General features: G+C 39.4%; 2 long non-coding RNA genes across 3 annotated transcripts in view; both read right to left on the bottom strand.

Moving 5' to 3' along the window:
* LOC137093105 (uncharacterized) overlaps positions 1–18006 on the bottom strand; it is a 614166-nt gene that overhangs the window by 114942 nt on the left and 481218 nt on the right. The gene's annotated exons all lie outside the window — the stretch shown is intronic.
* Positions 1753–9522, bottom strand: LOC137093101 (uncharacterized). Of its 2 annotated transcripts, none has more exons than XR_010908391.1 (3): positions 9436–9522; positions 8526–8643; positions 1753–3347 (listed from the first exon to the last, which is right to left on the bottom strand). It is a non-coding gene; the product is annotated as an uncharacterized lncRNA (long non-coding RNA). The 2 variants fall into 2 exon arrangements; XR_010908392.1 differs by having other exon boundaries at positions 8526–8654; positions 9436–9518.

Genomic DNA, 18006 nt, shown 5'->3' with positions numbered 1-18006 from the left:
CCACTCCCGTTTGTCAGATTTAGGCCACAATCAAGCCATAGCAACGCCGCATGTCAGCCATGAACAAAACGCATGAAGCAGAACTGGCCCACATCTGGCCCAGATAGCAAAATTGCTCTGGCCCAGATCCGGCTCACACTTGACACTTTCATCTGGCCCACTACCCGCGTGGAATGATGGCACTTGGGCGGTCCACTCCCGTTTGTCAGATTTAGGCCACAATCAAGCCATAGCAACGCCGCATGTCAGCCATGAACAAAACGCATGAAGCAGAACTGGCCCACATCTGGCCCAGATAGCAAAATTGCTCTGGCCCAGATCCGGCCCACACTTGACACTTTCATCTGGCCCACTACCCGCGTGGAATGATGGCACTTGGGCGGTCCACTCCCGTTTGTCAGATTTAGGCCGCAATCAAGCCATAGCAACGCCGCATGTCAGCCATGAACAAAACGCATGATGCAGAACTGGCCCACATCTGGCCCAGATAGCAAAATTGCTCTGGCCCAGATCCGGCTCACACTTGACACTTTCATCTGGCCCACTACCCGCGTGGAATGATGGCACTTGGGCGGTCCACTCCCGTTTGTCAGATTTAGGCCACAATCAAGCCATAGCAACGCCGCATGTCAGCCATGAACAAAACGCATGAAGCAGAACTGGCCCACATCTGGCCCAGATAGCAAAATTGCTCTGGCCCAGATCCGGCCCACACTTGACACTTTCATCTGGCCCACTACCCGCGTGGAATGATGGCACTTGGGCGGTCCACTCCTGTTTGTCAGATTTAGGCCGCAATCAAGCCATAGCAACGCCGCATGTCGGCCATGAACAAAACGCATGAAGCAGAACTGGCCCACAACTGTTGCCCAGATGTGGGCCAGTTCTGCTTCATGTGTAGGTATTAGATCCGGCCAGTGTTCGAACTATACTGTGGCCTTTGGGGGAGCCCACTTTTCGGGGGGGGGGGGGCGTGCATCCCTATACACAAAAGAGGACGTGTATATTCCTTCACACACAGACGAACGCGTCAATCTATTGCTTAATGCATTGCGGAGACTCTTAATATACAATTTACAATCATTGAAGAACATCTTTGATTTTAATGAAGGAAGAAAAAAACAAGAATTGATAGGTCAAAAAGTCCACAAATCTATAAACAAAGCATCCGGCTGTCTTTGAGTTCACATGAACAACGGTTGAAGTTACTCGTCAGGCTACAGAAGAATACCATAATTCAATCGATAGTCGCGCAGACCTATATCAACCCAGCCACAACACATAATTGGGAATAACATGCCTTAACACAGAAGCGACCACAGAGGCTTGAGGTCAGCCTCTTTTTCTGTTCTTCCAGAAATCCAAGATCAAGAAGTGGATATTCTTTTTTGTTTTTTCTGCGAATCTTTGCGTTGACATGTACTAAACATGAGTGGAATTTGCACCGCAGTACCACCACACCTTGATGGTCATGACAAGAACAGCATGTATAGTTATCTTTATTGAAGTGAATTAGATTTAAACTGCCGTCATGCATGAATTAATTATATATTTTTAGCAATTTTACAAATAATAATCCACAATGATTACATTACATAAAAATGAAATTGCACCTCAAAATAACACAGTGTCAATATTTTTGAGACCCCCCAAAATTTCACAAATCACGTTTTCAGGGGAGCCCATGTCTTATTTAGGGGAGCCGAGCTCCCCCTAGCTCCCCCGTAGTTCGCACCCTGGATCCGGCCCAGATCTAATACCTTGCTCTGGCCCACATACCACATGGAATAATAGCACTTGGGCGGTCCGCTCTTGTTTGCCAGATTTGGGCCACAATCAAGCCATAGCAATGCCACATGTCAACCATGAACAAAACACATGAAGCAGAAATGGCCCACATCTGGCTAACAGTTAAATTTAATTCTGGCCCAGGTCCGACCCATATCTAATACCTTGCTCTGGCCCACATACCGTGTGAAATGATGGCACTTGAGTGGTCCACTTTTGTTTCCCAGATTTGGGCCACAATCAAGCAATAGCAATGCCACATGTCAGCCATGAACAAAACACATGAAGCCGAAATGGCCCACATATGGCTCACAGTTAAATTTAATTCTGGCCTAGGTCTGGCCCAGATCTAATACCTTGCTTTGGCCGATATAAACCAGAACTGACCCTAATGTGGGCCACAGTTGGTCTTTTACACAATCCTCATGTGGCCCACATGCTGTTTGCCAAATCTGGTCCACAATCAGGCCATTGCACAATTCAAGTTACCTTTCTTTGTTAATGCTTTATAAAGTTTCAAAGCAGATTTACAGGAATAAACATGAAAATAATTATTTAATTATTCAAACAGAGTTAAATTCTGCAGTAAAGCAGCCCTAAAATGAAAATAGTGTCACAGCTGAAGTCAGGTCAGTGTTGATTCAGTTCTGTTCAATAACTGTGTAAGGTTCATCAATTATGAAATCAGTTCAATTTGCTATAAAGCAGCTTTGCAGAAAACATGATCCAGCGCAGTTCAGTTCTCCTCCAATAGCATCAGTGCAATTAAATCAATATTATATAGACATTAGAAATACCATAGACATTTTGTAATTCTTGCTGCCAATGATACAAAAAAATTGTGCTTAGAAACAGTCTCTCTGACAGCGTGCACATGTCGTCAAACGAGGTGTCTTTCACTGCTTACTGCACTTTAGCAGTCTAAAATCCCTTGTTTTTTAACCATAATGCTTAAAAATGCAGGCAGATGATAAGATTTCATTACCACACAAGCAGAACAGCAACGTAACTACGATAGAGATGATGGTCCAAAATCAGTAGCAGTTGATACATTTCTACCAGTTAATCATATCTACCAGTATATAGCCCACCCCTATTGTAGAATATTAAGTGTCCCAAACTAAGCAAGCCTAAGGCGACAGTGGCAAGGAACCCAAAATCCATCAGGTGACAGAAATGGAGAAGAAAAAACCCTTGGTAGAAACCAGGCTGAGTCGGGGGACCAGTTGTCTCTGGCCAACGAACATGGTGTGAATATGATTCAGGCTGCATTACAAGTCAGACTATGGATTGCAATAATTCAGAATATTTCATCTAGATCCACCAGCTTGAAGATCAGGATACAACATGCCGACATGGAGTTGAAGCTGGCCTTAGGGGTCTGTGCAGAGGACAGAGGATCTGTGTTGATGGCTGTTAGCAAGTTCCTCACAGGGGATCCATCTCTAGGAGTTGTCTAGTTGACATGTTATCTATTGACATTTAGGGCTGCGTTGATGTCTAGGTGCAGGTCCACCATCTGATCTGGATTTGGAGCAGATCCAGCTGACAATGGTAACCTCGGGATAAGAATGAAAGATTGTTAGCAATGAATACACCAAATAAAACCATTACTGTACCTTATCGCTGCCATATTTATATAAAAATGTGTATGTCACTTTTATGTATATAGATTATAACATCCTAAACACTAAAATTAGGGTTTTATTGACATGATTTATTATTTTGTGTAAAAAATACTGAAAATTTGGCTTCCCAAACGTTGACTTTAATCGTGTCTGGATTTACTTTCAGTGCAGAAACAACTGCTGATCCTTGTATCATTTGGTTAATTTCTACAATTCAGAAAGATCAAACAGATCTTAATATTAATCTGCACAAGCGACAATCAGGTCAGTTTTGGGAAAGATCTTGGGACATGTGGTCTTCACCTCACAGCCGGTAGGAAAAAAATCGGGATAGGACTCAGAAATCATGTTCATGGGAGTGATTATTAACGTTTAGGGGTTTAACGATACACTCGTGTCACGATTAAATATGTATCTCGATACTGAACTCCCGACACGATATGTATCCCGATAAGCCGAAATAAAGTTTTTGTTTTTATTTTGTACTTTTTTATTGTTATTATATTATTATTTGTGTATTATTATCAGGACCCACAAATATTCCCCCATTGCATTATTATTAATTATATTTAACATTATGTTTTGTCATTGTATGATTCTATGTAATGAGATTATTAATGTAATAGTGTCACTGAAACTCTGTAAATTAAAAAACAAAAATCCCTCACGAATAACTCACACTTTCAATGCAGGCAGCATTGCTCATGCTCACTATGTCCTGCTGTTCCTGCTATTAATGCAGTATAAGAATGAACCATCTAAACTGCTTTGAATAATCATACTACTAAAACTAAATGTGATCTGGTGATTTAAATTATGTTTGCGCTTTTACTAAGGATTGCCGCTTTAAATGGTGTTTGCGCTTTGACTTTGGAGAGTGCCACTTTAAATAATGTTTTGCGCTCTCACTTTGAAGAGGGTCATTCCAGCAGTGCATGCATTTCAGATGATCAATGCAATCAATCACAGTTCTAATCGCAAGAAAGTGTCAAAATGGCCGCTCTCAAACTGTAAATGTTTAGCTCATCCAAGAATTTTAACTCACTCTCATGTTGTTTTCGCACGTTCCGCAATCATTTGAACGTCTGTGTTTACTACAGAATGTTCACTGTGTTAAAGCTACACTGTGTAACTTTTTTAGTTTATTCTTAGCTAAAAACACTTAGTTCTTTCAAAAATATGTGCTCATTAATGTATGTAATGTGATGTAATGCACTTCTTTCAAGTAATAAAGTATTCTCGTAAGTTTATAATATGCCATTGAAAATACATACGGGTGAGGGGTTCGAATGCCGGTCGTCATGTTGCCCCTCCATCTTAAAGTACATTAGCCAAAGAGGGACATACCCGTAAATTCAAGCTTCGCCTTTCGCGTTTTAACACTCGATGGCACTCATGGACGAGGTTGAACTGGATGCCATGTTAATCTTGGACTAAATTGGCCACTGTAGGAGTTAAAACAATTGAGAGGAACAGAAACTAATAATCACTGGTTGGTCTTATACCTTTTCACCACTAGATGGGGGAAATTATCACACAGTGTAGCTTTAAATATTTTCACCACATAAAGCCATTGTGTCTATTCAGAAGACTTGAAGATTTCAAAAGATTTGGATTAGACCTCTTGATTACTTTATTTTTTGCATCGTTTAAGTTTGAGAGTAATGGACTTTAAAAATGGGTTTCATAAAGAATATCTTCATTTGTGTTTGGAAGTTAAACGAAAAACGACTTGATGGTGAGAATTATGACAGAATTTACATTTGAGGTACATTTGTAAATTTGTGTCTGGGTAAATTATACCTTATAAATAGGCTTACTACAGCAAGTTGAGCCTTGAATAAAACAACTATATTGCAAATCATATTGTTTCCATCAACGATACATATCGTCACATTTTATTAATGCGATATAACAATTTATCATTACATCCCTATTAACGTTACTGCAGTGTGAAGCAGAGCAGTAGCGAGTGTTGTGGAGCTGAGCAAGGCTGCTGGAGTGATTGTTAATGAGATGAACAACAAAAGCCTCACGAGCAGCGCGAAAAACGTTGATTATGCCATAGTCGCCGGCACCATTTCTGCTTTTCTGGTAATGAGTATGAGGTAACGCAGCTCTGTTTATCATATAACACATTTGAGTGAGTTTTAAATTATGTTATGACGTTACTCTGTGCGTTCACTCAGCAGCTGCTGTGACACTTGTTAACACTACAGTCGGAGTAAAGCGCATCAGCAGAATAAAACCAGAAACCGAGGGTTAAGAGATATGATGACATCGTTAGGCGACGCCCTCACACGTCCCGGTTCCTTAGTTAAAATAGCAATTTTCTCACGATTTACAAATAGTTGGAAACATTTGGGATATTGAAGGTTCTCAACTGAACAAAATATGTAGTATTGGCCTAGTGGTTTTGGGATATCTTACTGCAAATGTTACATAATGCTATTTTACAAATCTAGACGCACCCTAGCGGCAGCAAATCTAATTTGCCATGACTCTAAATACACTTCTGAGCTGTAAAAACCAAACTCTGGTCAGGCCAAACACATTGTGTGTAGAGCCAGTGGGCGGGGCTTAACATAATGACGGCAGAGAAGGTTCCGAGAAGGTTGGTTGTAGCGCTATCCTATCGCATGCAGAGGTAGTTTGAAAGACAACCGTTTATCCCGCCCCTCGGACTGAGCCCTGTCAATGGTGAGTTCCCAGAGCTAACTTCCTGATGTGGCTCTGGCTTGTCAGGCTAACTTAATGCAGTTTTAAGTGAACATTTGGGGAGCAGTTGGGGAAATGATGTGTAACATTATATTAGATCTGTGAATTAGGTCTTTATATTTATGTTAATGAAACAATAAAAGAAAAAAGGTAATCACTCACTGTTCTTAACTGAACTACATTTGTAGCTTTAATAATGTACAATTCATTTGTAATAAACACACTAAAGACTAAACATTGATTTTTATTTTATTTGATTATTTGTTTTTCTTCCCTAAAAAGTTTAGATAAGTAAAACACTACAATATCTATACAGCTCTGGGAGAAAAAAAAATTAAGAGACCACTGCAATTTTTTTCTTAAATCAGCATCTCTACAAGTATGGAAGCCTACAAGTATATTCTGGCTTTACTGGCATAGGGATACAGTGAGCGTCGGGTTGCTTCCATCCTTAAAATTTTAAAGATGGCGGTTCATAAGAACAACGTCAAGCAGCAGACATTGGGGACAACAAAGTTACAGACTGGCAGAGGGCGAAAACGACTCTACACTGACTGGAATGACCACCAACTCATTCGAATGTCACTCAACAACCATAGGATGACCTCAGGTGACCTACAAAAAGAATGGCAAAAGGCAGCTGGGGTGAAGTTCACGGCGAGAACAGTTCGAAACGGGCTGAAGTTGTGGAAAGCTAGAAAAAAACCCTTCATCAATGAGAAGCAAAGAAGAACCAGGCTGAGGTTTGCAAGAGACCATAAGGATTGGACTGTAGAGGACTGGAGTATGGTCATCTTCTCTGATGAGTCCAATTTTCAGCTTTGTCCAACACATGGTCTTCTGATGGTTAGACGGAGGCCTGGAGAGGCCTACAAGCCACAGTGTCTCACACCCACTGTGAATCTTGGTGGAGGATCGGTGATGATCTGGGAGTGCTTCAGCAATGCTTGAATTGGGCAGACTTGTCTTTGTGAAGGACGCATGAATTAAACCATGTACAAGGTTGTCCTACGCTCAAAAAAATGCTGGGTTAATAACAACCCAAGTTGGGTTGAAAATGGACAAACCCACACATTGAGTTGTTTGAAAGGGTCCATTCACTGGGTTCAAACAACCCAATTTCTGGGTTTGTCCATTTTCAACCCAACTTGGGTTGTTAGTAACCCAGCGTGTTTAGAGTGTAGAAGAAAACATGCTTCCTTCTGCTCTGACAATGTTCCCCAACTCTGAGGACTAGTTTTTTTGCAGTGGTCTCTTAATTTTTTTCAGAGCTGTATATATATATATATATATATATATATATATATATATATATTAGGGATGCCACAATACTCAATATAATATTGAACCGTTAGGTACGCATTCATGGTTCAATATGCGCCGGTTTTGCATTTAATTAATTATTTCCATTTCCCCCCGTTTGAAATATTCCCATAGACAGTAAAAGAAATGGACAGAGCTATCCCATTGACTTCGATGGCGGAAAGTGAGATCAGTAAAGGAGCACTCATTTCCTGATGGCTGAGCGAACTGCGCAGGGTCAGACTGAGCTTGACGACGTAGACGTGACGTGAGCCCCCTGTCTGACAGCTGTGAGTCTTCTAGTAGATGTGGAAAGTGAAATCTGAATCACATTGTTTAAATATTTTCTCCCGTTGCTTTTGGTTCTCTATGGGCTTCTCCCCATTCTTCCCCTATACACCCTATGGGTGGAACGCTTTCCGAGCGCTAGATTAACCCCTTGAATATTCCTCTTTATTTATTCTGCTCTTTTTTTAATTGTTTGCCTGAGTCTATGCGCTGATTTGAGCAAATATCCAATCATATGCACTAAAGTTAAGGGTGTTTACCCGCATTTACGTTTATACTCTACATTTATTCATTCAATTTCATACTTAAATGCTACTGTACATCTCTGAGCTGCCACTGTAAATCTTTATATATATTTATTTTATTTAATACAATACACTGGGAATGTGTATACATTTTTTTATGTAAAGTTTTAAGTTTAAGTAAGGGTTTTCAAGTCTTTTAAGTAAAATAAAGAAAGAGTATTGCAATAAAAACCATTTTCTCCTTAACCTTTTTCTGTTCCTGTCACCTAAGAATAGAAGAGCACAAAAAAAAAACCCCGAACTGGAAAACCATGGTTAAAAACCAAAGTAAGGTTATGTATTGAACCGTGGACTAACTGTATTGTTGCATCCCTAATATATATATATATATATATATATATATAGTTTCTATTACTGTTTTTTATTGCATATTTCTTCTAATTTTTATTAACAAAGATGAAATAGATGAGATAGACCTAACAAGTGAAGTGAAGTGTAGTCCCGGATTTACTCCAAATGATTACAAACAATTAGCAAAATAGACCGTGTAAATTACTTGCGTGTCCATTTTCGTTACTCCTTTTCTCTTCTCCCTCTGTCTCACTTGCAATTTGAAGCCATCTGTTGAAGTGGGATTCTACAGCTTACTCGCTTGCTCTGTGATCCTGTTGTTTCTGTAATACAACTAGTTAGTGCAGTTTAATGTCAAATTTATACATAGATGAATTTCAAAATTATACATTATAATTAGAACATTATAATTGGGAAAATACGTTGACCATACAGAACTGACTGCAGGTTGGTATACAGTGAGTGAAAGTGAAATCATGCTGGTCTATGCTTTTTTTTCAGCAGAAGACAATGTGATTTTCAGTTCGAAGGACTTCTTTGTTAGTGATGGGAAGATCAGATCATTTTACTGACTTGGATCTTTAAATCATTTAGCAATCACGTCAAGTAACGTTAGCGCAAACTTTGATAACAACTTCATATTTAAAATAAATAATAAAATAATGATAATAAAAACTATACATATTGCAGGCAAAATAACAAATTATGAGAAACAGATGATTCATTTAGGTTATTCTAGGCCTTGTTCATACTTTTGTCACGTGAGAGCCGCATAGACTAACGTTAACGTTAGTACAGCAATGAAACAGACAGATATTAATATTTTATCACCATTTATTTAGCAGTTAGTAATTATCAAAAATCACGTGACAAATGTATGAAAGAGAGGTGAACTAACGATAATCAACTTGAATTGCTAACGTTATGTCACTTACAAAATCCTTCAGGTAATGGCAAAAGTTTTGAATTGACAAAATAACTAATGTTTGATAGCTAACAATTGTAGCTTTCATTAGCTAACGTTTTAATATCACATAACATGCAGTAAGTTACTCCAACTGAATATAACGAAGCAATCCCTAAAACGAAGCAATATTTTTTTTATTAAATCTTACCTTAACTTTCTTTGCCGTTTTCCACCGTCAAATCCCCAAACAAAAATCCTCCTCTGCAGCTCCGTCTTTTGGGCGCCTTTTCCGCGGCTATTTTTTAAATTTAAAGGGCCGGAAATAGGAACTCGAACCAGTTGATTTTAAATATATATATATATATATATATATATATATATATATATATATATATATATATATATATATATATATATATATATATATATATATATATATATATATATATATATATATATATATATATATATATATATATATATATATATATATATATATATATATATATATATATATATATATATATATATATATTCTAGCAAGGGATAAAAAATGTTTTTTGTAATGAAAGCATAACAAAAAAAAGGTTGAAAAAATGTGCCTTCAAAATAACAATAAAATGTTCTCATAGCAGGTTTTGCTGATTTGTCATTCATTTAGCCTACTCTTAAATGCATATCTCAATTAATATACTGACAGGTTATAGGACAGGACATAAATGATACAGATAATATTCAATATTTAAGTCAATATTTAGCAAAAATGAAAGACAAATTGAGTATTTTATTTATAATAATTTAGAATATCAGGGTCACTTGAAGCGGTTTATAATGACACTGCCTTACAGTTCCATACATTTACAGGTGAATGTGATTTCAACAAGACTGTTTCTGGATATTTATAACATTGTTAATCCTGCATTCCAATCAACAAATCATATTTCAGTGACAAGCTTAAAGTTTATGTCAAGTGTATGTTTAAATGCAGGGTTTGGTGCTAGTTATTTACCTATCATTTCCCTCTGGGTTAGGTTAGGGTTAGGGGGTATTAGGACTATGTTTCATGACAGGAATTGTGTTCCAGGATAAATATATACATATGTTGACCCAGGAATATGTCCTACTTAAAATCATGACAAAGATTTTCACATACAGCAACTCAAAATGTATCTCAGCCAAATATTCAAGTCAGGACCATTAAAAACAGTTCACAAATTTGACCTGTTGCAAACCATTCATAATCAGACACACACACACACACACACACACACACACACACACACACGCACACGCACACACACACACACACATATTTTCAACCTGTAGCTGTCTGTGTGTACACAGTATACACACAAACATGATTTTTATACTGTAAAAACTGTATATTGTATCACCCTACACTAAACCTACCCCTAAAACTTCTACCCTTCACAGAGAAATCTAAACTTTTTTTAAAAAAATTCAAAAAGCATAATTTTTAATTTAGTTTTCTTCATAGAGACCAAAAACATCCCCACATGGACAAGGATTTCAAATATTGCCATTTTTGTGTCCCCATAACATAGGGTTTACCTAGACCACACACACACACATTGTTTTTTTGTGAATTGTGGGGACTTTCCATAAGCGTAATGGATTTTACACTGTACATTATATCCCCCTACACTGCCCCTACCCCTAATCACAGGAAACATGCTGCAGTTTTACATTTTCAAAAAACATAGTATGTTTATGAATCCGTTTACATTGTGGGGACCGCTGGCTGGTGATCTCAGGTTTATATTACATTGTTTGGTCCCTACAATAAATTATAAACAAGTACACACACACACACACATTGCCCCTAAACCTACCCATCACAGGAAACATTCTGCATTTTTATTTTCTCAACAACAACAAAAAACTCATCCTGTGTGATTTATAAGCATTTTGAAAAATGGGGTCATGGGTAATGTCCTCATATTTCACCCTCTCCCACATGTGTCATACCCATGTCATAATACACATTTAATCAGTGTCCTGATATTTAACAAAAACATGCCCACACACACACACCTCACACACACACACACACACACACACACACACAGACACACACACACAATTAAAGTTATGTACTTTTTTTATCACAAGGCAGGCCAATCCACAACTGATATAGTCTTTTTGTCCAGATTAAACTGTACAATTAAGAGTTGCATCCTATCAAACATAGCCCAATTTCGTTACAAAGTATTATGCCATATTTTCAAATGTGGGCATTTTTAGCTATACATCTAAATTAACTGTAATTATATTTATGGCATATTTTCCATGTCAAATAGCCTAGAAATCTAGACACACCCTAGCGGCAGCAAATCTAATCTGCCGCGAGTGTCGTCTAGCAACTCTCAATACCCTTCTGAGCTGTAAACGCCAAACTCTGGTCAGGCCAATCACATCGTGTATAGAGTTGGTGGGCGGGGCTTAAAATAATGACGCCAGAGTTGCGCTTGCGTGCTTCTAGTAAACACAGAAGCTGGCGAACGGCGGTCTTTAGAATCAGCTTTGACTGCGACTCTGGAAGACTTGGAGTTAAGCTTTTCTCTGAGAAAAGAACAAAGAACAGCACTGAAGTCATTCTTAAGAAGGGATGATGTGTTCGGAGTTTAGCCGATCGGATACGGCGAATGTTTAATCTATCAACGAGCTCTGCTTCACCTTCGTTGCTCTGGTTAGTTGTAGCACTATCCTATCGCGTGCAGAGGGAGTTTGACAGACAGCCATTTATCCGCCCCTCGGATTGAGCTGTCAATGATGAGTTTCCAGACCAAACATCTTGATGTGGGTCTGACTTGTCAGGCTACATGTCAACTGTACTGTATATTTGGCAAACATGGCTGTAAATGTTATTAACTATTAACAGGCTTACACCCTGGTTAGCCACTGCTGACTTTGCTGTACATTTACCAAATGTGGCCCAAATTTGCTGTAATGTATTCGGGCCATATTTGCTATGCCATGTCTGGGCCACTTTAGGTTCACATTCAGATTTGCCAGTGATTAGTGTCCCTCACCTTGGCCAAAACTGCCCCAGATATGTTTTAACATAATTGGGCCTCATTTGCTGCACTATTTATGGGCCAGTTTAGGTTTACAGCCTGGTTAGCCAGTGCTGACTTTGCCATATATTTGCCAAATGTGGCCTAAATTTGGTGTAATGTATTCTGGCCATATTGGCTATGCCATGTCTGGGCCACTTTAGGGTCACAATCAGATTTACTGTCCCTATTGGCCAAAACTGGCCCAGATATTTCTTTAATAAAACTGGGCCACATTTGCTGCATAATATGTGGGCCAGTTTAGGCTCACGCTCTGGTTAGCCAGTGCTGACTTTGGCGTACTTTTGCCAAATGTTGCCCAAAGTTGGTGTATTATGTGCAGGCCATATTTGCTATGCCATGTATGGGCCACTTTAGGTTCATATTCAGATTCACGAGGGATTACTGTCCCTCACCTTTGCCAAAACTGGCCTGGATATGTTTTTAAGAAAACTGGACCATATTTGCTGCATTATATGTGGGCCAGTTTAGGTTCACACCCTGGTTAGCCAGTGCTGACTTTACTGTACTTTTGCCAAATGTGGCCCAAATTTGGTGTAATGTATTCGGGCCATATTTGCTATGCCATGTGTGGCCCACTTTAGGTTCATATTCAGATTTGCAAGTGATTTCTGTCCCTCACCTTTGCCAAAACTGGCCCAGATATGTTTTAACATAATTGGGCCTCATTTGCAGCACTTAATGTGGGCCAGTTTAGGTTTACACCCTGGTTAGCCAGTGTTGACTTTGCCATATATTTTCCAAATCTGGCCCAAATTTGGTGTAATGTATTCGGCCCATATTTGCTATGCCATGTGTGGGCCACCATAGGTTCACATTCAGATTTGTTAGTGATTACTGTCCCTCATCTTCTCCAAAACTGGCCCAGATATGTTTTTAAGAAAACTGGGCCACATTTGCTGCATTATATGTGGGCCAGTTTAGGCTCACATCCTGGTTAGCCAGTGCTGACTTTGCTGTACTTTTGCCAAATGTGGCCCAAATTTGGTGTAATGTATTCGGGCCATATTTGCTATGCCATGTGTGGCCCGCTTTAGGTTCATATTCAGATTTGCGAGTGATTTCTATCCCTCACCTTTGCCAAAACTGGCCCAGATATGTTTTAACATAATTGGGCCACATTTGCAGCACTTAATGTGGGCCAGTTTAGGTTCAAGCCCTGGTTGGCCAGTGTTGACTTTGCCATATATTTTCCAAATGTGGCCCAAATTTGGTGTTATGTATTCGGGCCATATTTGCTATGCCATGTCTGGGCCACCATAGGTTCAAATTCAGATTCACCATTAATTACTGTCCCTCACCTTTGCCAAAACTGGCCCAGTTATGTTTTAACATAATTGGGCCACATTTGCAGCACTTAATGTGGGCCAGTTTAGGTTTACACCCTGGTTAGCCAGTGTTGACTTTGCCATAAATTTTCCAAATCTGGCCCAAATTTGGTGTAATGTATTCGGCCCATATTTGCTATGCCATGTCAGGGCCACCATAGGTTCACATTCAGATTTGTTAGTGATTACTGTCCCTCACCTTCTCCAAAACTGGCCCAGATATGTTTATAAGAAAACTGGGCCACATTTGCTGCATTATATGTGGGCCAGTTTAGGCTCACATCCTGGTTAGCCAGTGCTGACTTTGCTGTACTTTTGCCAAATGTGGCCCAAATTTGGTGTAATGTATTCAGGCCATATTTGCTATGCCATGTGTGGCCCACTTTAGGTTCATATTCAGATTTGCGAGTGATTTCTATCCCTCACCTTTGCCAAAACTGGCCCAGATATTTTTTTAAGAAAACTGGGCCACATTTGCTGCATTATATGTGGTCCAGTTTAGGCTCACATCCTGGTTAGCCAGTGCTGACTTTGCTGTACTTTTGCCAAATGTGGCCCAAATTTGGTGTAATGTATTCGGGCCATATTTGCTATGCCATGTGTGGCCCACTTTAGGTTCATATTCAGATTTGCGAGTGATTTCTATCCCTCACCTTTGCCAAAACTGGCCCAGATATTGTTTTAAGAAAACTGGGCCACATTTGCTGCATTATATGTGGGCCAGTTTAGGCTCACATCCTGGTTAGCCAGTGCTGACTTTGCTGTACTTTTGCCAAATGTGGCCCAAATTTGGTGTAATGTATTCGGGCCATATTTGCTATGCCATGTGTGGCCCACTTTAGGTTCATATTCAGATTTGCGAGGGATTTCTATCCCTCACCTTTACCAAAACTGGCCCAGATATGTTTTAACATAATTGGGCCACATTTGCAGCACTTAATGTGGGCCAGTTTAGGCTCACATCCTGGTTAGCCAGTGCTGACTTTGCTGTACTTTTGCCAAATGTGGCCCAAATTTGATGTAATGTATTCGGGCCATATTTGCTATGCCATGTGTGGCCACTTTAGGTTCATATTCAGATTTGCAAGTGATTGCTATCCCTCACCTTTGCCAAAACTGGCCCAGATATGTTTTAACATAATTGGGCCACATTTGCAGCACTTAATGTGGGCCAGTTTAGGTTCAAGCCCTGGTTGGCCAGTGTTGACTTTGCCATATATTTTCCAAATGTGGCCCAAATTGGGTGTAATGTATTCGGGCCATATTTGCTATGCCATGTCTGGGCCACTTTAGGTTCAAATTCAGATTTGCGAGTGATTTCTATCCCTCACCTTTGCCAAAACTGGCCCAGATATGTTTTAACATAATTGGGCCACATTTGCAGCACTTAATGTGGGCCAGTTTAGGTTCAAGCCCTGGTTGGCCAGTGTTGACTTTGCCATATATTTTCCAAATGTGGCCCAAATTTGGTGTAATGTATTCGGGCCATATTTGCTATGCCATATGTGGCCCACTTTAGGTTCACATTCAGATTTGAAAGTGATTACTATCCCTCACCTTTGCCAAAACTGGCCCAGATAGGTTTTACCATAATTGGGCCTCATCTGCTGCACTCAATGTGGGCCAGTTTAGGTGTACACCCTGGTTAGCCAGTGCTGGCTTTGCCATATATTTGCCAAATGTGGCCCAAATTTGATGTAATGTATTCGGGCCATATTTGCTATACCATGTGTGGGCCACCTTAGGTTCACATTCAGATTTGTTCGTGATTACTGTCACTCACCTTTGCCAAAACTGGCCCAGATATGTTTTAACATAATTGGGCCTCATTTGCTGCACTTAATGTGGGCCAGTTTAGGTTCACTCCCTGGTTAGCCAGTGCTGACTTTGCCATACATTTTCCAAATGTGGCCCAAATTTGCTGTGATGTATTCGGCCCATATTTGCTCTGCCATGTGTGGGCCACAATAGGTTCACATTCAGATTCGTCAGTGATCAATGTCCCTCATCTTTGCCAAAACTGGGCCAGGTGTTTTTAACTTAATTGGGCCGCATTTGCTGCATTATATGTGGGCCAGTTACGGTTTACACCCTGGTTAGCCAGTGCTGACTTTGCCATACATTTGCCAAATGTGGCCCAAATTTTGTATAATGTATCCAGGCCATATTTGCAAATTCCATGTGTGGCCCACTTTAGGTTCATATTCACATTCGCCAGTGACTACTGTCCCTCACCTTTGCCAAAAATGGCCCAGATATGTTTTAACATAATTGGGCCTTATTTGCTGCACTATGTGTGGGCCAGTTTAGGCTCACACCCTGGTTAGCGAGTGCTGACTTTGCCATATATTTGCCAAATGTGGCCCAAATTTGATGTAAAGTATCCGGGCCTTATTTTCTTTGCCAAGTGTGGGCCACTTTAGGTTCACATTCAGATTTGCCAGTGATTACTGTCCCTCATATGTGCCAAAACTGGCCCAGATATGTTATAACATAACTGGGCCACATTTGCTGCAACATATGCGGGCCATATTTGGTTTACACCCAGATTAGTCATTGTCGGTTTTGCCAGATTTTTCCCATAGGTGGCCCACATTTGGTTTGTGATATTTGGGCCATATTCATTAATTATCATATGGGCCACTTTAGGCTCATATTCAGATTACACATTGCCATGAGTGCCGCATCTTTGCCTAAAAAGGCCCACATGTGATTTAAAATATTTGGGCCATATTTGCCATTTTACTTGTGGGCCACATCAGGCTCACATACATTTTATCCGGGCCATAAGAAGGCCTGCAGTGCCGCATCATTGCCTGAAGTGGCCCACATCCGCTTGCTATCTGGGTTGCACCGCGAAATATTATATGCTATGAAAAAGCGCTAATTCTTAAATCCACAACGATTTCTATGCAAGGTACTGTCTCGTTGATGCACACGATTGTTTAATGCAAAAGCACTAACATCCTCATTGCACAAGTTTTTTCTTAAACAATGCAAAAAGCATAAACACTAATCTCATTTCACACGTTTTTTCGTATTCAATGCAATGCAAAAACACTTACTCTCTTCAGTGCATTGCGACTTAATGCAATGCAAAAACACTAATTTCTTCATTGGACAAAAGGTTTTTGTATGCAATGCATGGAAAAGTCTTCATTGCACAAGTATTTTCTTATGCAATGCATGCAAAAGTCTTCAATGCACGAGTTTTTTTTCGTATGCCATGCAATGCAAAATAACAAATATCTTTATTACACAGCGAAATGTTATATGCAATGGAAAAGCGCTAATTCCTAAATCCCCAACGATGTCTAAGCAAAGGTACTTTCTCGTCGATGTACAGCTAGTTTTCTTATGCAATGCAAAGCAAAAGCACGTATCTCTTCATTGCACAGCGACTTGTTACATGAAAAGCAAAAAGCGCTTATATCTCATTGCACAAGATCTATGCAATGCAAAGGCACTGTCTCTTCGGTGCAAAGCGAGATTTTTATGCAATGCAATGGAAAAGCACTAATCTTCTCACTGAGCAAGTTTTTTTTGTATGCAATGCAATGCAAAAGAACTAATCTCATTGCACAAGTTTTTTCGTATTCAATGCAATGCTAAAACACCATCTCAGTGCACAGCGACTTAAATGCAATGCTCTGCAAAAACACTAATTTCTTCAATGCACGAGTTTTATCGTATTCAATGCAAAAACACTAATTTCTTCAATGGACAAAAGGTTTTTGTATTTAGTATTTTCTTATGCAATGCAATGCAAAAGCCCCAATCTCTTCATTGCACAAGTATTTTCTAATGCAATGCAATGCAAAAGCCCTAATCTCTTCGTTGCACAGCGAATAGTTATTTGGAAAGCAAAGGCGCTAAAATCTTCAATGCACGAGTTCTATGCAATAGAAAGCGATTTATTTATTTATGCAATGCAAAAGCACTAATCTACTCATTGCACAAGTTTTTTCTTATGAAGTGCAATGCAAAAGCACGTATCTCTTTATTGCACAGCGCATTCTTATAAAGCAAAAGCGCTAATATCTTCATTGCATGAGATCTATGCATGCTAATATCTTCACTGCACGAGATCTATGCATTGCAAAGGCACTGTCTTTTCGGTACAAAGCGAGAGTTTTATGCAATGCAATATAAAACCACTAATCTCCTCATTTCACAAGTTTTTTGTTTTGTTTTTTTTGTATGCAATGCAAAAACACTAATCTCTTCAATATACAACGAGTATTCTGTATATGCATTATGCATTGTATATGAATTTCCCTCGAAAGAAATTAATATTTGACCTAGAGGGTATATTTCTGACCAAATACGAATCCACAAAAGTTTTTTTTTTTT

This window comes from Pseudorasbora parva, chromosome 11, assembly GCF_024679245.1.
Source record: "Pseudorasbora parva isolate DD20220531a chromosome 11, ASM2467924v1, whole genome shotgun sequence".
NCBI classification, from domain to species: domain Eukaryota; kingdom Metazoa; phylum Chordata; class Actinopteri; order Cypriniformes; family Gobionidae; genus Pseudorasbora; species Pseudorasbora parva.
Note: the sequence above shows the minus strand (reverse complement) of the source record. Positions and strands in the feature narration are given on the sequence as shown.